General features: G+C 32.3%; 1 long non-coding RNA gene across 1 annotated transcript; it reads right to left on the reverse strand.

The window, feature by feature from the left end:
• LOC108660834 lies at positions 566-2,226 on the reverse strand. Its single transcript, XR_001926527.1, has 3 exons — positions 2,190-2,226; positions 1,436-1,518; positions 566-604 (listed from the first exon to the last, which is right to left on the reverse strand). It is a non-coding gene; the product is annotated as an uncharacterized LOC108660834 (long non-coding RNA).

Genomic DNA, 22,819 nt, shown 5'->3' on the forward strand with positions numbered 1-22,819 from the left:
GAGCCCATGATAATCGTCGCGGTGTCCTGATAGATACTCATCACCCGGAATGCCAACCGGAACCTCGCAAGGCTTTAATATCAGTTTCTCATTCCCCTTGTGAGTAACCATTGCTAAATATCATGTTCTAAAAGATTTTAAGTTATTTCCAACTTAAAACAATAAAAAAAATAATTTTTGTCTCATAGGGGCATTTTGGTCATTTTTTCCTAAAAATTTCAAAATCCGCTAAAAATGTAGTATGCAAGTACAAAACACATAATTCATAATAAAAACTAAGTTTAAACATCTAAAACCTTTATTTAGAATGAAATTATGATTATTTAAATATATATATAAAAAAATAAAAGAAATATTCAATAAAATATTCTATTTTCTTATTAAACACTATTTTTAGAGTTATACGTAAATAATTTTTGTAGTGTAAAAACAAAATAAGTTCATACATATTGTAATACAGTAAGCCAGAGTATTTAATTTAATTTATAATAACCAGTGGGCCCTCGAATAACCAAAAATAAGGGAGACTGTAAACCTACAGTTTGGAGGATGCAAATCCAATAGTAGCCTCGATGGAATCAGCTATCTACAACCTATTCTGAGCCTGAAATGGATGGAAAGGAGGGTGGTGAGATTATATAATCCCAGTGAGTAAACAAACATCATCCAAAATATCTAAAGTAGAGTAAATGGAGACGATTAAAATATTCCATCTCAATATGTATTGCATAACATAAATATTCATTTCATTTAAATAATCAACATGGCTTATGAGTATCTTAAAAGGTTGGCTCCTGCCAAAATCATTCTCGAGAATACCTTGGTCGAGGCATTTAACCGAGTCCGCCAAGGCTGTTAAAAATTTCGTGTACACATAAACATATTTTTAATTTGAGAAACACAGTCGTTCCTTAGCGTTAGCGGAGTTCATCATCACGAGGTGGTTTTGCGTGACGTGAACTCTAACCATACCTCAAGAGATACCCTACGCATCTCTTTGACCGAGGTACATATATAACCGGATTTCGTGCCCCTCTAATAGGCTGGTCCACAGAACCCGCCCATTGCAGCAAGCTAAATCCACCATACAATAAATTTTTGACAGAATGACATGACTAATATTATACTACCTAGTCTGTAAATGTAAAACATAACAATTCATACAGTTCACAAACCACAATTCCAGCCAGTCATGCCAACACATTATCATAAGCCATCAATTATAACCATAAATTTACAACACATCAAGTGGTCTCCAGTTACTCTATTTTCAAAGCCATCATTCAATTTCAAGTCAATTTATAAAATCTTTTCATTAAATCACATTTTGTTTATAAAACCTAAAAATTAACCATTTAAACTCATTTTTCATAAAATTCACAAAAATCGAATAAAACATACTTTAGATAATTAAAATGATGATAAGGTTACTCACTATTTCGGAAGTCGAATTTTCAGAGTACTCCGACTATCGATCTTCGGGTACAATTTTTTTGCCTTTATCGGAGGATTCACCACCTAGACATAATGCAAAATCAAGCAATTTACCACATTGGTGCTAAATCGTTATAAAACTATATGGATGCATGAAATGGAATGCAAATTGTTCGGATTATTGTTTAAACACGGTGTTCTACACAAATTCAATTATGTACCTAAATAAAACGGTATTGGCCTAATTCGATCTATCACTCGATTAATTGGCCAATATGTCCAATTCAACTCCAATTAACTCCATTTTTCTTCCAATTCTTCAAACCATCAAACACAAGTCAAATAGCATAAAATTTAGCAAAATTATCTTCACATTTTCTCTTGGAAATTTCAACCATGGTGGGTGCATCAACACTATGAGTTTTCCTACTCGATTTTCTCACCATAATTCATCATTTCCTCATCAATTCACTTGAAATAAAATCAAAATCATGATCAATATTCCACATGGAGAATTTGGCCAATGATGGGTGATGGGAGAAAATGAATTTTTCTTGTTGGTTTTTCATGTTACACATCACTAACTAACTAAAAACACTAAAATATATTAAAATCTAACCAAATCAAGCATCAAAACTCCTCCCCCCATGTCCGGCTAGCAAGGGACCCATTATGAAACCATGTGATTCAACCATGGAAAATGCAAAAGAATGCATAGGAAAGGTAGATCACAAGTCAAAATCAAGAAATTTTACCTTTGATTGCTTGATTACTTGAAATCCACAAATTTTCTCTTAAATTTTCACTCTAGGGTTCTTGTTCTTTCTTTTATTCCTTTGTTCTTCCTTTGGCCAGCCATAATGAAGAGAAATAGGCTGATTTTGTGCTGATGTTAAAGCTAAATAATAAATGGATATAAACTTGACACATGTCACCATTCCATTGGTCCATATGTCATACTTACCCATTAAGCAATCTCTCTCCACCACTTAAATTTCCTCAATTATCCATGATAATATTGGGTAAAATCCATGTGCTGGACAAGTGTTGGGTGGTGTAAAACTACAATTTTGCCCCTGAGGTGGTAAAATGACTATTTTACCCCTATGTTCGAAAAAAAGTCAGAATTAAAATTTTTCACTTCTCAAACTCAAATTATGTTCTAAATAGTCAATCTTGATCAAAAACTTCTTCCAACATTCACATCTTAACCTCGGGTGGCAAAATGACCATTTTGCCCCTAGATCATGAAAATTCCAACTTGACTCCAAATCGGTCCTCGAACTTTGAATCACCATTTTAAGTCATTTTGGGATTTTAAAATTCTCAATTTCATCTTAAAATCTTTATTTGGTCTAGTTCGAGGCTTAATTCAACTTAGTTGCACAATTAGGTACACTACCGACTTTTGATAATTTTTTCAAGTATGCAAGCATATTGTCAATCACATGAATGACATGGCAAGTATTTTATAAGGTCAAGCTTGATAATGGGAGTCACCAACGAAAATTAGTTCATTGGTAAGTTTCCCTACAGATTTTAACCAATATTGACGACTATCCCACCAATAGATCCGAGTTTTGGCTAATGGAATTGCTGATGAAAACTTTGGTCAGTAAACTACTAACAAAATAATCAATCACCAATAGATTTGCCATTACCAACAACATCATTTTTGACCGACTATCAACAAAATTTTTCATCATTATTTTTGTCAGTAATATAACATACTGATGGAATTTTATCTTTTACTGACAAAAAACTCTATCCGTAATACTGTGTTTTTTTTTTTAGTGGTTGATGGCATGTGAAGTGGCTAATGTGATTAATATATTGATTTACATAATTGCCTATTCTAGTAGTATAAACAAGGAAAATTGAGTTTGAATATTTGACTTTGTAATTTCCTTGTGTCTAAGATAATTTGACCACTTGAACAACTTTGCCATTTAAGACTTATTTGAATGTTTCAAGTTGGTTAAAATTGAACATGATAGCTTTGACTACTTGAATTGGTAACAAGCTTATATGTGAAAATAGTTTACCATCCTTAAGTTTATAATGATATATGACTTGGGCAAGTTTGTTTCATGATGAAAATACTTATTGACTTGTTCTTATTAGATGTGCATATGCTTGCTTGTAAGCTTGAAAGATAATAAGGGGATTTTGGCACATGATTGTGAGATATTTGAAAATGACCCTTGACATGTATAAACATGATTTATTGTGCTCATTGCATATTTCATAAATCGTTAAGAGCGCAACTAAACAAAATTAAGTGACATTGAGCTCGTGATTTTACACAAAGCATGTCTAACTCAAATCTTATGTGTTTTAAGTGCAAAAATTTTGAAGAAAGAGATTAAATCTTTATCAAATGATTTTCTTCCAAAACCTTTTTACTCTCTTTGATTGAATTGTTTTGAATATGTTTTTGATGAATTCCTCTACCAAATATGCTTTAATCTCTTGTTTTGCTCGATTAAAAGTTGTTTCATGTGCTTAGAATGGGGTTTTAATTAGTTAAAATCATGGTTTAATAGATTAAAGTGGTTTTAGAAACCTGGAAAATAAATTTTAACTGATTAAATTGGAGTTTTAACTGATTAAAATGTTTTGAAATTATGATGTGCAAAAGGTTTTAAGGTGCAAAAAATTAAGCATTTCTCAATGATGATTCTTGGCCCTTAAAAATGTGCATGATGAACACTCTCATAATCATTTTGTGCAAACACATGTTCTTAAAATTGCAAAATTTGTTGAAAAATGGGAAAACTCTCATGAATGCTTGTATTTGGTTATTCCATACATAAAACTCATATTGATTTTATAAATTCTCATGTGTTTACAATAATAAGACTGAAGTATGAGAAATTGTTCATAAATGCTTTAATTTCTTGAATTTATTATTTCTCATATGCTTACATTGAAAAATCATTTCTTGAAAATTGTAATGTTTAAATGTTTAGTCTAGGAACAATTCTTAAAATATACTTTATATTTGTACTTCAATGATTATTTCAAGATTGATTTCTTGATTATGCATATGAATTTGATTAGGATAAACTCATTAAACTAAATGAAGATATTTTTGGTTCATATACTATATATTTTGGTCAAGTCACATGCTTACATGATATTTAATCTTGCTTGACCTTAATGATTGAAGTTTAAAACTTGACTTAAGTAATAGAATTACTTATGGTACTTAATTGCATAACTTAAGTCAAGTTTGATCATGACATATATTGTGAGCCTTGATGTTTACATGATCTAAAGATTTTGTGTGCATTTAACTTTAGCTTATAGGTTACCATAAATAACTAGACATGTCAAATGAAATATGACCTATAGGTTTAGTTAGCAATCAATGTCTAATGTGCTTTAATCGAATACCTCTTTCTTGAATCTTGGCAATTGGTATTCATTGATGATTGAATGTTCACTTTTAACATATTCATGATTTGAGTGATTTAATTTCAATATTCCATAACAATTGATATCACTCAAGAATCTTAAATTATTGAGAAATAGCTTGTACCTTGAATTTCAATGCTTGTATATTTTTTATTGGTATATGTCTATACAATTTATATTCATGCTTGTATTTCGTAAAATAAATTAGATTCGTGATTAATGAAGATAGCCAATTTATTTCTTATAATAATGCTTGTACTTACTTGATCTTAATATTCTTTTACATGATTGCAATAAGTATAAATGCTTTGGTAATACTTCATTAATAATGATATTTTCTTAATGTAAAAATTTTCTTTCAATTGCTAGTCTCATACATTATTTGGAGAACATTTCTTGGAATGCTTGCTAAATGAATAGTTGATGATGATTAAGAGTGCTAAATGATGATATTCTTTTGATATGGAATTTCTCCTTGAGTTGCCATTTTTTTGAATTAGAGAATTCCTTGAAAATGTTTAGTTGATACTACTTGGTATTGCTTGATGATGCTTAATGATTGATAATGCTTGGTAATTCTTGATGATGCTTAATGAATGATAATGCTTGATGATGCTTAATGATTGATAATGCTTCAAGAAAATTGAAGAATGTTTAATGATTCTTGATAATGTTTGAGAATGATGCAAGATGACAAGCTTAAGAACTACTTTGCATATATTTCTTGAAAATATGAGTATTTGATGCACATGTTGAACATCTACTTAAATGCTCATACTTAGCCAGTTCTATGAATACTTGAGTATTACATGAACATGTTGAATATATGCTTAAATACTCATTTATTCTAGGCTCATGATTTCTCTCCTAATAATTGGTCTTTTACTAATTGGTAACTTATTGGTTTCATGATTTCTCTAAAGGGGAGTAAGATTATGCTTTAAAGTGATTATTGTCCATGTCCCTTCTCCTTTTGTTTCATGATTTCCTTTACTAACAATTGATATTAACCTAATGATTTTTTAAAAAGGAGTTAATCATTGGCATATATGTTTGCATGAATTCTTTCAATCAAAATTTGTGTCATTAGCACTTGGTATCTTCAACAATAAGTTTTGATGAGAATCCAATATTTGGTGTCTTTCATTATTGGTAATATCCTTGAACACCAAATTGATATTGTGCTTTACATAGATACTATGCTTTTCACTTATGCTTGAATGTTGAAATCAATAATTGATATCAGGTTTTTGAGTTCATTCCAAATATTTATTCTAGGCTCATGATTTCTCTCCTAACAATTGGAAACTTATTGGTTTTTGGATTTCTTTGAGGGAGAGTAAGATTATGCTTTAAAGTGATTAGTTTCCTTTTCCCTTCTCCTTTTGTTTCATGATTTCCTTTACTAACAATTGATATTGACCTAATGATTTCTTAAGGGGGAGTCAATCATTGACATATTTGCATGAATTCTTTTAATCAAAATTTGTGTCATTATCACTTGGTATCTTCAACAAAAAATTTTGATGAAAATTTAACATTTGGTGTCTTTCATTATTGATAATATCCTTGAACACTAAATTGATATTGTGCTTTACATAGATACTATGCTTCTTACTTATGCTTGAATGTTGAAATCAATAATTGATATCAATTTTCTTAGTTCATTCCAAATATTGATATCAAGCTTTAAGTTCATTCAATTCACATCTAACTTTAAATTACTATCAAGCCTTATATTGTGTCTTATCACTTGAGCTTTATAATGTGTGCATCAAACACATATATTTAATGGGAGATTAAATGCCTAATTAGGCTAAGTTAGACTAAATTTAAGATCGAAATTAGGTGTTTTTAGTTATTTTATTAGTGTAGTTTAATTTTTGTTTAAATGTTTATTTTAAATTAATAATGTTAGTTTTACGTTATTTATGCTTATTTTTATGTTTTTGTAGAAGTAGGATCGAAAATAACTTCAATTGGTGAAGAAAGGTGCACAATAGACTAGTGCTTTGTCTGCACATGTTTCGATTTTTGGCTCATAACTCTCACAACATAAGTCTAAATGACATGATTCTTAGACCACTTGAAATCTAAGAGGTAGAGCTACAACTTTGATGCACCATTTTGCCCATTTTTTTTCAGAAGATGGTCAAAATCTTTATCGAAGTGGGAGTGCTACACCAAGAGAGTGAAAATCAAGACAGAACCTTTGAAAGCCGTAACTCTGAAGCATGAGACTCGCAGCTCTAGAGGAATTTTCTAAAAATAAACATCTTATGGAATTTGGAAGTTAGAGCTTTTGAAGGCTATTTAAGAGGCCTTTTCAAAGGTTTTTGGGAAGAGGACGACAAGCAACTCTTTTGGAGAATTGGAGCTAAAAACAAAACAAGAAAGCAAGAGAAATTGAGGGAGAATCAAGATCAAAAGCTTCAACTATTAATTTTATCTCTATACTTCTATGTTTTACTTAGTTTTCTTAACTTGGATTAATGGATAATTTTCTTCAGATGAAGTTTTTAATAGATATTATGAACTAATTTACTTTTCTAGGATTGTGGTGGATTTCAACATATAGTTTGAATATTTGTTTCTCTTTTATTTACTATGAATGGGCATAGTTTTACTTATTGAAATATGTTCTTAATGCTTTTGATTGTCTAGCCAACAATTAATTGATTTGTGAATCTAATTGAAACTCGACTGAAATTTTAGACTGGACTAAGATTTAAATAGTGTATGTTCACGTCACTTAGGTGTTCTGATTCACAATTCAGGTAGACATACACCAATTGTCATACATAGCCAAATTAGAACACTAGCTTAATGAACCATGTTTAATTGATTCCTATAGACATATATTGACCCAATTAAGTTAGATATTTATGCAAGCATCTCAATGGAGACTTGTACATAGCATTGGATACTAGGTTAGTAAAACTACCCATGAATGTAAATAATAAGAGAAGTTGGTATCAGATGAAGTATTGAATGAACCCATAATCCTAGGTTTTAGTTTATTGCCTTTCTCAAGTGAATTTTTAGTTTTTGTTAATTAATTTAGTGTTTTCCTTAATTTAGTTTTAATTAATTTTCTAAAACATTAAGTTACTTGAATAAGATTAGTTTGTTATAATTTTAGTACTTAGTAAAGATTTAGGAACAAATCTCTGTGGGATACGATTCTAGTCTTATTGTCTATATTACTTGTTCGATACTTATACTTGCATGTACAAAATCGACAAGACTTTAAAATTGATTAAATCTTTCTTAAATGAGTTTTGCAATTAACAAATTAATATGCTTAGTACGCTTAATGTCTTTTCAAAAAAGGGAGCCTTTACTAGTGTTTCGCCAATCAGTATAATGAATTTCAAAATGATTTTATACTTCACAATTGATTTTGTGCTTATTTGTTTTTATAAAAGGGGAGCTTTTATTTATATATATCAATTGTTTATTAAGCCTAATATTGATTTCTAATAGTTGGTATTTCCTTGTTGTCCCTATTGTGGTTTGCAAATTGTTGTATTGATTATGCTTCTATCTTCTTTTTTGATATAACAAAAAAGAGTAGAGAAATTGAGAAAATTTGCATCTTCAAAAAGGAATATTTGACCTCATAGTTGTAATCAAGTTTTGAACCTTGTAGCTATCGAAAGGGAGTTTTTCAAATCCTTAAATACTTTATCATCTCTCATAGTCTTTATATAAGCTTAACTTTCAAATCAAAGTACTTCATGATTAAACTTAGCGAGTGTAGTTTTACAAGCAAAATTTGCTCAAAGTTTTTGTCATATAAAAAAAGGGTGGTGTTTGAATATTTTGTGAACCTTATATCTTTTTTATAATGACAAAAAAGGGGAGAAAAAAAAAATAACTGTTGTGTTTGCTTCTATGTTCATTGTAAAGAACTGTTGTACTTAAATGCTTAATTTTCTTGAAATGCTTGTGGTATTTGTGCTTGTAAAATTTACTTGCATTATTCTTGCAAATTTTCTCTAAATGCAAAAGGGATAGCCCAAATGATAAGGAGAACCTCTTGCAAATTTTTTTCAAAAAATTAGATGTAATTATCAATTTGCATAAAGATATGCTTAAATTAGTCATACCGTCAAGCCTAGCTCTACAATATGTTTATTATGTCATTTTTACATAAGAATGCATGTTTGCTTACTTGGGTACCTCGGAAATCGTTAAAGGACGGTAATGTATCAAATGGTACAATTAAGTTGAATTAAGCCTCGAACTAGACCAAATAGAGATTTTAAGATGAAATTGAGAATTTTAAAACCCCATAATGACTTAAAATGGTGATTCGGAGTTCGAGGACCGATTTAAAGTTAAATTAGAATTTTCATGACCTAAGGGCAAAATGGTCATTTTGCCACCTGAGGTTAAGATGTGAATGTTGGATGAAATTTTTGACTAAGATTGATCATTTGGAGTATAATTTGAGTTTGAGAAGTGAAGAATTTTAATTCCGACATTTTTCCGAGCATAAAAGGCAAAATAGTCATTTTGTCGCTTAGGGGCAAATTTGTAATTTTACAGCACCCAACAATTGTCCAGCACATGGATTTTACCCAATATTATCATGGATAATTGAGGAAATTTAAGTGGTGGAGAGAGATTGCTTAATGGCTAAGTATGACACATGGACCAATGGAATGGTGACATGTGTCAAAATCTCATCCATTTATTATTTTCCTTATAAATTAGCACAAAATCAGCCCATTTCTCTTCATTATGGCCGGCCAAAGCAAGAACAAAGGAAGAAAAAGGAAGAACAAACCCTAGGTACACAAATTCAAGGGAAAAGTGTGAAAATTCAAGGAAACAAGTTAAAAAAAGTAAGATTTTTTTCAATTAAGCTTGAGATCTATCTTTCTTAAGCATTTTTTTCTTATTTTTCATGGTTGAATCACATGAAAGCATGGTGAATCCCTTGCTAGCCGAACACTTAGAGAGAGATTTTGATGCTTGATTTGGTTAGATTTCAATGTATTTTAGTGTTTTTAGTTAGTTAGTAATGTGTAGCATGAAAATCAAGCAAGAAAAATTCATTTTCTCCCATCACCCATCATTGGCCGAATTTTCCATGTAGAGTGTGGATGATGATTTTGATTTTATTTCAAGTGAATTGGTTCGGAAATGATGAATTACGGTGAGAAAATCAAGTAGGAAAAATCATAGTATTGATGCACCCACTATGGCCGAAATTCCCAAGAGAAAATGTGAGAATGATTTTTGCCATATTTCAAGTTATTTAATTTGTGTTTGATGATTTGGAGTATTGGGAGAAAAATGAAATTACTTAGAGTTAAATTGGACATATTGACTAATTAATCGAGTGATAGATCGAATTAGGCCAATACCATTTAATTTAAGTACACAATTGAATTTGTGTAGAACATCGTGTTTAGACGATAATCCAAACAATTTGCATTCCATTTCATGCATTAGTAAAGAGCCTGAAATAGATTTATAATGGTATGACACAGTATATTGAATTATGTGTCATGTATTGTATATAGGTGGTGAGCCCTCTAACAAGGGTAAAGACGTTGTATCAGAAGACTGAGAATAGGAGTATTTCAAACTCCTGATACTGTGAGTAACCTTACTATCGTCTTAATTATCTAAAGTGGTTTTTATCCGATTTTATGATTTTATGGAAAATGAGTTAAATGGTAAATCTTTGTGTTTTATAACTAAAATGTGATTTAAATGAAATGATTTTATAAAATCGTCTTGAATTTGAATGATGGTTTTGAAAATGGAGTAAATAAAGACTAATTGCTGTGTTATAAATCATGATTTGAATTGAATGGCTTATGATAATATTGGCATGAATGGTTGATTTGGTAAATGTGTTAAAAATGTATGAACTGTTAATTTTCCTTGAGAGGCTGTAAAATAAAATAATTGCCATGTCATGCTATTACAAATTTTATTATATGGTGGGTTATAAATTAGTCGCTACAGTGGACGGGTTCCGTGGACCAGCCTATTAGAGAGGCACGATAATCCTATTATATTCATACCTCAATATGAGAGGCGCGGTTGGATAACTCTTGAGGGTAACACTTTAGAGTTCACTTCACATCAAACCACCATGTAAGGGTGAACTCAGCCAACGCCAAGGAACGACTATGTTTTCAAAATAAAAACATGATTTATGCGTACATAACTTTTTAACAGCCTTGGCGGACTCAGTTGGGATAGCCCTCGATCAAGGTATCCCTAATAACTGAGTATGAGAATGATTTTGGCACGAGCCAAAGTTTTAAGAAATTCATAAGCTGTCACGACCCAAATTTTCAACCCATGACCGGCGCAAGGGCCCAATAAACGTAGTCTATTAAGCCCAAGCAAGCCTATTGATTTATCCTACTCATCATTCCATCAAATATCGCTAAGTCATATTTCATACTTTTGAATCAAAATAGTGATATACATTGCCAACTCGTACTGGCATTACTCCTTAAAAATTTACATACAATGTCTACAACATTGATTCTAATAATTTACATTAAGTTTTTCTATATAAAACAAAATAACCCTCGACTTCCAACGGAGGGACTCGAATGAATGTACAGCTACTGAATGCCGAGACACCTACCAAAAGATGGACACAGGTCTACAAGGACATCTCGTCCTAGTTACCAGCTGCCTCATGATCTGAAAACATGAATTTAAAAATGGTGATTATAAACCCAGTGAGTGAACAAGGAAGGGAACAAGCATACCATAGGGAATCTTTAATGAAATCATGATACATTCTTTTTCAAAACAATGCAATTTGTTTCCATTCTTATTAAAAACCCCTCATCAAGCCTTTAAATGATTAATCATTTGAAAATCATTAACCCATACATAGCGAACCATTTAAAGAATAAAAGCTTCAATATTACACAAGTAAGTCAAATACGACAACGAATCTTCGCTGCAGCGGAAAGGCATTCTCGCTCCAGCATAGCTGCAACGAGAATGAATTTTCGTTGCAGCACGTTGGGATTTAATTATTAACCAAACGAGGGTTTCTCAACTGGCCGAGGATTTCTCATTAAACCTCCTCATTTTAAACTTAACTCATTTAATCCTTAATGTTGGAAGTCCATGCTCTGATATGGTAGCAATGAAGTGAAAGATAGGATAGCAATTGAACAAGATAGGAGACCAAAACAGAAAGTTTTTCGCTGAATCTCGTTGCAACGAAATTGTAACCCAGAAATAGAATGTTTCTCACTGCAGCGAAATTCAATCTCCCTGCAGCGAAATTGCAACCCAAAAACAAAAAGTTTCTCGCTGTAGCAAGAAGCTACAGTGTCATTCTCGCTGCAGCGAAAATGCATCCTTGTTGCAACGAGTTTCTGGCCAACCTACCCTTTCAAAACTCGAGAGTTTCTCGCTGCAGCGAGAATCATTCTCGCTACAGCGAAATATAAGGCATCAAATGAAAATTTCCCTTTCTCCAAAAGAAAACTGTCCTGCTTGAAATGTTCAAAACCAATATGAAACACATAACAATTTCTCAAGGTTTAACATGTCAAGTTTCACATGCATTACAACCATAAACCATTATCCATCAATTTCCTATAGCACACATATTTACATATGTATATATATATATATATAAATATATACGCATATACCCATCATCATCATCACCAGCTCATGCGCACTCCCTACTCGCACATGGCTAGGTCATCACCAGGTTATGCGCACTCCCTACTCGCACATAACTGGGTCATTCTAGACTTATGCGCACTCCTTACTCGCACATAGCTTAGTCAATATAATTACACAACATTATATTCAAGCATATATGTATATCAACATAATGCAGCCACATAGAAATCCATAATAACCACATATCATAACATAAATCATTTCCCAATAGCTTGTTCCCAAAACATTCATTTTCATGAAAAATCGTACAAAATCATTCAAACGTTTGTCAAATACATTATATTCCCAAAATAAGTTTTGAAGGCAGTCCACTCACCAAATGATTGTAGAGCCTTTAGATGACCTCAATTCCCTTAATTGTCCAAATGGGATGATGGGGCTTCCTTAAAACCTAGGATCACATTAACATAAACAATAGATCAATTTACACACTATGAACTCTAAAAGCTATCTCTTAGCTAGTTTTCAATTGCCACATTAAACGGCTATCTATGTTCACTATCTTAATCACTAAAAAGTAATGAACATAGTCAACAATAAAACAGCTCATAAATCCCAATTACTAGCCATTTTCTGCAGCTAAAAATCGAGCTTAGTTCATTACTTACCCTAGGGCTCCTTTGTAGTCAAATTCTCTTCCAATTGCTTCCAAATCAATGAAGTAATTCTCTCTTTCTCTCTCTAGAATGCCCAACTAGTGAGAGAAAGTCTGGAAATAAGCTTTATCAAGGATTTTGAAGTGAGAGGATAAAAGAATTCAAAGGTTCTAGTTAAAAGGGTTTAAAGGTGTGAAAACTAAAGCTAGAGAGAGAAAATCATTCAAGCTTCAAATCAAGCTTCCATGGAGTTTTGAAGAAACGTGAGAGAGAAGAAGAAGAAGAAGAAGACCAGCTGTTAGAAAATCTCTAGAAGCTGTTAGAAATTCAAGATATTTATAGGCAATCTTATCCTTTCCTTTAAAATTACGAAAATGCCCTTCCACCAATTAACTTATTCTCCTCCAATCTTTTATGTAATCTTTTTGCTCTTTTAACACTGAGACAAGATCCATAATGGTCTAGACATGTTCGGGTTCATAAAAACTTAAAATTTTAACTTGATGTGAAAAATAACCATTTTGCCCCTGTTATGAAAATTGTTGAAACTTATACTTTTCTTTGTGTTTTCATCAGCACACATCATTTATGTAGTCTTATACCCATTTAAGCCTTAAAATATCATAAAACTTTCTTCTGGAAGCTTATTAGAGAAAATGACAAAACTACCCTTAGCTCATATTATTACATCTATACTTAATTACAAGCCTATAGAGGTTGAGGTCTCACATAAGCCATGTTGATTACTCAATTTATATGAATTGATTTAGTTTGGTTGAAATGAGTTGAAAGGTGATGAATTACAGTATGTTAAACTATTTTATCTCTCTATTTACTCAGCTTTAGATATTTTAGATGGTATTTGTTTACTCATTGGGATTATATAATCTCACCACCCTCCTTTCCACCCATTTCAAGCTCAAGATAGTCAGTAGATAGCTCATTTCATTGAGGGCTACAGTTGGATTTGCATCCTCCAAACTGGAGGTTCATAGTTTTCCTTACTTTAAGTTATTCGGGAGCCTACTGGTTATTGTAAATTAAATTAAATACTCTGACTTACTGTATTACAGCATGTATGAATTTATTTTGCTTTTACGTTGCAAAAAAATTATTTACGTATAACTCTAAAAATATTATTTTATAAGAAAATAGAATATTTTATTGAATATTTTTTTATTTTTTTATTATATCCAAATAATCATAATTTCATTTTAAATGAAGGTTTTAGATGTTTAAACTTATTTTTTATTATGAATTATGTGTTTTGTTCTTGTATATTACATTTTAACGGATTTCGAGATTTTTGAGAAAAAATGATCAAAATGCCCATGAGAAAAAAATTATTTTTTTATTGTTTCGATTTGAAAATAGTTTATAATCTCTCAAAACATAATTTTAGTGACTAATACTCACAAGGGAAGCGAGAAAAACTGATGTTAAGCCTTGACAGGTTTCGATTGACATTTCGGGTAATGAATGTTTATCGGGACGTCGCGGAGGTTGTCACAGGCTCGATGGGAGTTCTGAGTCGTGACACATACTTAACATAATTTGAAAGACATTACACTCTTAAATCTAGAGATCTTTTGTCATCACAAAAGAAAAGAAGGAGATTGTTGACTTCATATGTTTTTTATGATAACAAAACATTACTCATTCTTTAGGTCTAACAATGTTACTTGAGTGTGCAGGGGTAAAATTGATATATTGTTGTTTGTCTCACACCCTAAATGCCCTAGGATAAGTCTCAAGTCCCAAAAAAGTGATTCAAGCAAGTTAGAAGGCATTTTGTGAAATTTAATCGATTAACATTTTAGTTTAATCAATCAATCAAGTCTAAAAGGAAGATTTTAAAACTTCAGAAAAGACGTTAACTGATTAACACAAAGATTAATCAATTAAAGTAATGTTGGAAGGGACATTGAGACAAACAAAAAGATTTTAATAGATTAACATAAGGTTTAATAAATTAAAATATCGATTAAAGAAGTACTGGAAGAAATACTATAACAAAATTAATCGATTCACAATAGGCTTTAATCGATTAAAATTCAAACAAAAGGTATTTCAGTAACTTAAAGTGAAAATTCAAATTCAAGTTGACCATTGGAGGGTATCAATTGAAGAAATTTGAAGTCAAGAAGATTTTAATTAGTTAAAGATTAGATTAATCGATTAAAGAGGAAACAAAGAGCTTTTAATCAATTAAAGTCAAGTTTAGTTGATTAACCTAGAGCACATGGAGACAGATAGAATGGTTTTAATCAGTTAACGCTAAGATTAATCGATTAAAGCAAAGCATAGGAAGACAGATAGAAAGTTTTAATCGATTAAAATTTATTTTAATCGATTAAACAGGGCAACTGATTTGAATTTAAATACTACTACAAGATCAAACAATAGGCAGATTCTTCCCAAATTGTCTTTAACTGCAGATTTTCACTCTCCAAGTATAAAAAATGGTTCAAATGGTCCTAAATGAAAGAAAGAACCATCCAAAAGAAAGGTTGAGCTAAGAAGTATCCAAAAGTTCTTTTTTCCAGTATGTTTCACTCTTATCTTTGTAAAAAAACTTTAAGCTTAACTTTGTATATCTTAAATTAGCTAGGTGATCAATTGTACTATATCTTTTCTTTATTCTTTGTTTACTTTGACTGTGAGAGACACCTTAAGAGGTAACTAAGCTTAGGAAAGCTTGGGAATCTTATAGGGGTTTTGAGCTTAGGTTAGAAGCTCACTTTTTAAAAGTTTGGTGGAAGTTGTCAATTCCACTAGTTTAGTGAAATTGGGTTGAAAAATCCTTGACTAAGAGATCAAGGTAGTAGATGTAGGTCAAGGAGACCAAACCATAATAAATACTTGTGTTTGGTCCACTTCTCTTTACCATCTCTTTACGTGGTGCCTTTTAGTCTTGACAAGTTTTAAACTCTCCTTTTCAAAATCATTCAAAGGCTTTTCAAACTTAAGAATTTCCTTTAGAAATATTTTTTAGTGCTATTCACCCTTTTCCAGCACTCAATTAGGACCAACATACAATCAACTAACAACATATATCCTATCATAAGTTCCTAGCTTCGGACAAAAACCTATCTTCGAAACTAGTAGATTTATCAAATAACCTTCCTTGAAGTTCTAATAAATTTCTAAGCTTCAAACCCAATCCATAAAATAAATAACATTAACTTTCCTTACCTTCACAACCTCCTTGAAGAGCAAAACCCCAAAATTCATTGCTCAAAAACAAGTTAAATAAGTTGAAATTTAGAAAATCCTAGAGTTAAGTCATACGCATGAGATTTAAACTCAAAACACCAAATCTTACCTTATAATCAATTTGAAAGGTTAAACCCTTGCTAAATGGGGTTTGAAGAGGCTGGGAAAGGGTTTCGATGCTATTGGGGGCAAGTTGGGGGCTAGAAAAGTGAAAAATAAATTTTAAGGCTCAAGCTGGGTTTTATATTTTTTCCACGCTCGAGCTTGGGAATCAACACCTTAACTCCTAGGTGTCGATTCCTTATGCTTATTTTTCTACCCAAACTTGCTAGAATCAACACCTTGACCTTAAGGTGTCGATTCTTGAAGGTTCCAATAACTTATTTTGAAATTCTAACTTATAAGAATCAACCCTTTAACTATTGGGGATCGATTCTTGAGTTTCCAAAAGCTATTCTAAGTATTCCATCTTCTAAGGATCAACCCTTCCTTGCTTGGGGTCGATTCTTGACACTTCCAAAAGCTATCTAAGGATCTTGTACACATTGAGATTGACCTTTCAAGCTCAGACTTGGAAAAATCCACGTCTTTCATTTCCATTTTCACCCATTCTTGCAACCATCATTCTTCCATGAATGTATTCAACAATATAGAGAGATTGAACATCAAATGACAAGAAATTTTCAGCAGTAATCATCACCAATTATAATTCATAAAAAGTTCAAATTTTAACAATCTCCATAATATGAAAAATTGAGGTTTCACAGTTATGTTGTTCATGTTATGAAGAACATGCATTTGAATATTTGTTCTTAGATACCATATAGTCAAATGATGACTTTATTGAATTTTGTGTTATTTGTTGTTGAATTTTTTGTTAAGTATGCAAATTATGCATATCATATTCCATTCCATACTTTTATAGTTCTAGTTTTTCATATGAAAAGCCATCTAACTTTAAGATAGTACAAATTAGACTATTTTAAGAAGTAAAGGAGCTCAATTTGCTTTTCATGATTCTTATGTTCTAAGTTGAAAAATACACTTGCATTAGTCCAAAATAATGTTTTCAAATGGGTTTTGTATCAAATTATAATATCACTTTTGGTTAAAAAACAATTTTAGACCATCACATGTGTTTTGAAAAGACAGAAATATGCATTTTAAAGCTACAGGAGTGAAAGCATTGACACTATAAGTATCAATACTTCATTCATCACATGAATAAGGCATTGGTATCAATACTTCATTCATCACATGAATAAGGTATTGAGACCCTTGGACCATGTATCGATACTTCATTCATCAAGTATTGAGACCTTTAAGCCATGTGTCGATAATTTCCAAATAGTAGCCCAAAATAAAAATTCCTGTCAAAAGTATCAATACTTTCCATAAAAGTATCGATACTTTTGAATGGTCTTCAAATATTGTGGCTGTTTTTATTTCAAACAAAATGTTCCCTCTTCAAAATTTTTTTAATTTTTGTAGTACCCCATATTTTGATATGGTGGCTAATAAAGTTTATGGATATCAATTTAGGTTGATTACTGAGTTAAAAGGGTAATTCAGAAGTGAACCTGTGAAATCTCGATCTCCATAGACACATAACTAGAAGTAGACACGATAATGTGGACTAGGGGTAATTTTGTAATTTCTCTTAGTAAGCTCCTACGAATGGGTTTTTTTGATGCTATTAAGGTCTAAATAGGCCTAAGGAATGAATAAATGATGTTTATGATGGTAAATAAATGAGGAAGATAAAAATAATGATAATTTCCACGGTAGGGGCAAAATGGTCATTTTGCATCTCGAGTCTAAATTTTTAAGTTTCGTGAACCTGAGTACCTTTAGACTATTATGGACTTTGTTTCAGAGTCAAAAGAGCAAAAAAGTTGCACAAAGGATGGGAGGAATACAAAACCACCATGTTAAAGGCATTTTGGTAATTTCAGTCGAAATTTGGATTAACTTGAAGCATAAATATCTATGCTCTAGCAGCTTCTCCTTCTTCATCCCAGCCCTTCTCTTGATTTCACATTTTCTTCATTCTCCATTGGAGGAAAACCTTGAATCCTCCATAAATCCCTCATGGAAAGTCCAAATTTCATGCTTTTGCCCACTCTTTCATAGGGTTTTTCATGCCCTTCAACTTTTACACCTCAACAGCCTCCAAAAGTCTTTGTTCATCATTTTCTCTCACTAGTTGGAAGTTTTAGAGAGAGAAAGAGAGACTTGCCATAGTAGCTTGAAAACTGTTGAAAAAGAGTTCAACTACAAGTCCACAAGGTGAGAAATGAGTTAGAATTTGATTTTAAGATGTTAGAGATGGCTAGAAATTAGATTTATGGGTTGTTATATTTTTTATAGTTATGTTGTGGGTGATAGGTTCCAACAAGGCCTCACATGTCTGTTTGAAGCAATAATCGAAGTTAGAGTCAAGTAAAGATTCATCAACTATCGGTGAGTGAACTTGCATTTCAAATTTTGTTTTAGGAATGTGAATCTATTTGCACAAACATTGATTGATTTTATCCAACTTTTCTTAAAAACGTGTGCCTTGGGAACAAGCCTTTGATAAATTGTCTCTATGTTGTGACATGTGGCTGTTATGGATTCATGCACTACTGCATTATGTTTGTATATATATATATATATATATATATATATATATATATATGTTGTGCATTGATAGTTGATATTGTGTGATAATTTGATCGAGCGTGTACACGATGTGGGGGGATGCACATGCCAGTGATGACTGTGGTGAGGGAGATAAATGATGATAGTGCCCGTGTGCACGATGTTGGGGGAAGTACACAATGGCACTGATTGTGCACGATATGGGGGGATGCACACCATGACTCCGGCTATCTGCAAGATGTGGGGGGATTCACATGAGCTGGGTGAGATGATGGTGGTATTGGTGTTTATTTATGTATATATGTATATGTCACGACCCAAATTTCGGGCCATGACCGGCGCAAGAGCCCAATAGACGTAGTCCATTAAGCCCAAGCAAACTTATCTATTTATCCTACTCCTTATTCCATCAAATATTGCTAAGTTAAAAATTATAACTTTAAATCAAAATAGTAATAGACATTGCCAACTCGTATTGGCATTACTCATTTATTATATACATACATTGTCTACAACATGTATTCTAATAATTTACATTAGGTTCATCTAAACAAAACAAAAGAAAACTCGACTTCCAGCAGAGGGACTCGGATGAATATACAGCTACTGAATGCCGAGACACCTACCAAAAGATAGATACAAGTCTACAAGGACTCCTCGTCCTAGTTACCGACTGCCTCGTGATTTGAAAATATGAAGTTGAAAACGGTGAGTATAAACCTAGTGAGTGAACAAGGAAGGGAACAAGCATACCATAAGAAATCTTTAATGAAATCATGATGCATTCTTTTTCAAAATAATGCAATTTGTTTCTATTCTTATTCAAAACCCCTCACTAAGCCCTAAATGATTAATCATTTGAAAATCAAGGACCCATACATAACAAACCATTTAAAGAATGAAAACTTCAATATTACACAAGCAAGTCAAATACGACAATGAATCTTCGCTGCAGCGGAAAGGCATTCTCGATGCAGCTACGCTGCAACGAGAATGGATTTTCATTGCAGCGACGTTGGGATTTAGTTACTAGCCGAACGAAGGTTTCTCAACTGGTCAGGGTTTCTCACTAAACCTCCCCATTTTAAACTTAACTCATCTAATCTTTAGTGTTGGAAGTCCATGCTCCGATATGGTAGCAAAGAAGTGAAAGATAGGGCAATAATTGGACAAGATAGGAGACCAAAACAGAAGGTTTTTCGCTGCTGCGAGATTGAATCTCGTTGCAGCGAAATTGTAACCCAGAAATAGAAAGTTTCTCACTGCAGCAAAATTTAACTAATGAAACAGAGAGTTTTTCGTTGCAGCGAGATTCCTTTTTGCTGCAGTGAGAAGCTACAGTGACTATCTCGCTGCAACGAAATACATTTTCGCTACAGTGAGAACCAGTTCTGGTGAAGGTTCTCAAACCCGAGAGTTTCTCGTTGCAGCGAGAATGAATTTCACTGCAGCGAAAACCGAGCAATAAGAGAAAAGTTTTCCCTCACTCAACAAAAAAGCCATCCTGTTAAACCAACAAAACCAATATACAGCACATAAAATTCCCAAAGTGTAATGTATCAAATTTCTCATATATGTTAATCATATATCACATTCATAAGTTTTCATTTCATAAGTCTAGATATGCATAATTACGTAGATAAACATCAACATCATCATAATCACACTCGGCTCATGTACATCCCCCCACATCGTGCACATAGCCGGCACCATCGTGTGCATCCCCCCACATCGTGCACAATCAGTGCCATCGTGTACATCCCCCCCACATCGTGCACATAGGCACTATCATCATCCACCTCTCATGCCACCAACATCACCGGCATGTGCATCCCCCTACATCGTGCACACACACGGTTACAGTTATTATACACGATATCATTCATCATGCACAACACACACATTTATATATCATTATACTACAATAGTGCATGAATCCATAGCAATCACATATCACCACATAAAACCATTTTGCAAAAGCTTGTTCCCAAGGCACTTGTTTTTATAAAAAGCTTGATAATTCATTCAAATGGGCGGCAAATACATTATATTTCCCAAAACAAGTTTTGAAGGTAGTCCACTCACCAATTAATTGTAGAGCTTTTAGATGACTCCAATTCCCCTAATTGTCCAAATGAGATGATAGGGCTTCCTTAGAACCTAGGATCACATTAGCATAATCAATAGGTCAATTTACACACTATGAACCCTAAAAGCTATCTCTTAGCTAGCTTTTAATTGCCACATTAAATGGCCATCTATGTTCACTATATCAATCAGTAAAAGTAATGAACATACTCAACAATAAAACAACTCATAAATCCCAATTACTAGTCATTTTCTGCAGCTAAAAATTGAGCTTAGTTCATCACTTATCCTAGAGCTCCTTTGTAGTCAAATTCTCTTTCAATAGTTTCCAAATAAATGATATAATTTTCTTTTTATCTCTCTAGAATGACCAACTAGTGAGAAAAAGTATAGAAATGAGATTTATCAAGGGTTTTGAAGTGAGAGGATGAAAGAGCATAAGGGTTTATGGAAGGGTGCACCAAAAGCATGAAAATTGAAACTAGAGAGAGAAAGTTATGGAAGCTTGAAGAAACTCCCATGGAGGAATTGAAGAAACATGAGAGAAGAGAAAGGAAAAAGAAGACCAGTTGCTAGAAAATCTCTAGAAGCTGCTGAAAATTCAAGATATTTATAGCCAATCTTATCCTTTCCCTTAAAATTACGAAAATGCCCTCTCACCAATTTACTTACTCTCTTCTAATCTTTTATACAATCTTTTTATTCTTTTAACATTGGGACAAGATCCATAATGGTCTAGACATGTTCGGGTTCATACAAACTTAAAATTTTAACTCGAGGTGAAAAATGACCATTTTGCCTCTGTTATGAAAATTATTGAAACTTCTAGTTTTCTTCATGTTTTCATCAGCACACATCATTTATGCAGTCTTATACCCATTTTGACCTTAAAATATCATAAAACTTTCTTTTGGAAGCTTATTAGAGAAAATGACAAAACTACCCCTAGCTCATATTATTACATCTATGCTTAGTTACAAGCTTATAGAGGTTGGGGTCTCACAGTATATATATGTTTGTGAAATAAAAGTTCATGAATATAGTATATGGTTGTAATGCATGTGAAATTTTGGCATGTTGAACTTTGGAAATTTTTTAGTATTTCATGTTGAAATTGACATGATGAATCTTGAGAATGTCCCATTTTATTGCAAATTGAGTTTATTGCGGCACCAAATGGATTTTTAGTGCAAAGGAGGTCATTTTACATTTAGGTGCCCTGCTTCTCGCTGCAGCGAGAAACATTCTGTTTTGGCAACCAACAAACTCGCTGTAGCGAGAAACTCTCAGATTCTGATGCAGTGCTTTCACTTCGATGAAGATTTTGACTATCTTCTCGTCCGAATTGGGAAAAGTGGTAAACATAAAAGTTGTAGCAATGTCTCTTATCTTTCTAATGATCTAAAAATCAGGTTATTTGGAGTTCTGTATTGGGAGATATAATAGAAAAAATGAAACATATACAAACTGACACTATTTCTCGCTACAACGAGAAACTTTCGATTTTGGCCTCCTAAATCTCGCTATAGCGAGAATAAACTTCGTTGCAGTGAGAAACTTGTTGCCATAATTGCTACCTTGCTTAATTTTGACCTTCTTTTCACCCATTTAACTTCATGGATTGATCATGGATTTGTGAAACACTATGAAGGTATTAATCAAGGTTTGAAATGAGGGGTTTTAGTAAGAAATTAAATCAAGTGCATTGTTTTTGAAACAAGTGCATC

Source organism: Theobroma cacao, chromosome 2 (genome assembly GCF_000208745.1).
Source record: "Theobroma cacao cultivar B97-61/B2 chromosome 2, Criollo_cocoa_genome_V2, whole genome shotgun sequence".
In the NCBI taxonomy this organism is placed as follows: Eukaryota; Viridiplantae; Streptophyta; class Magnoliopsida; order Malvales; family Malvaceae; genus Theobroma; species Theobroma cacao.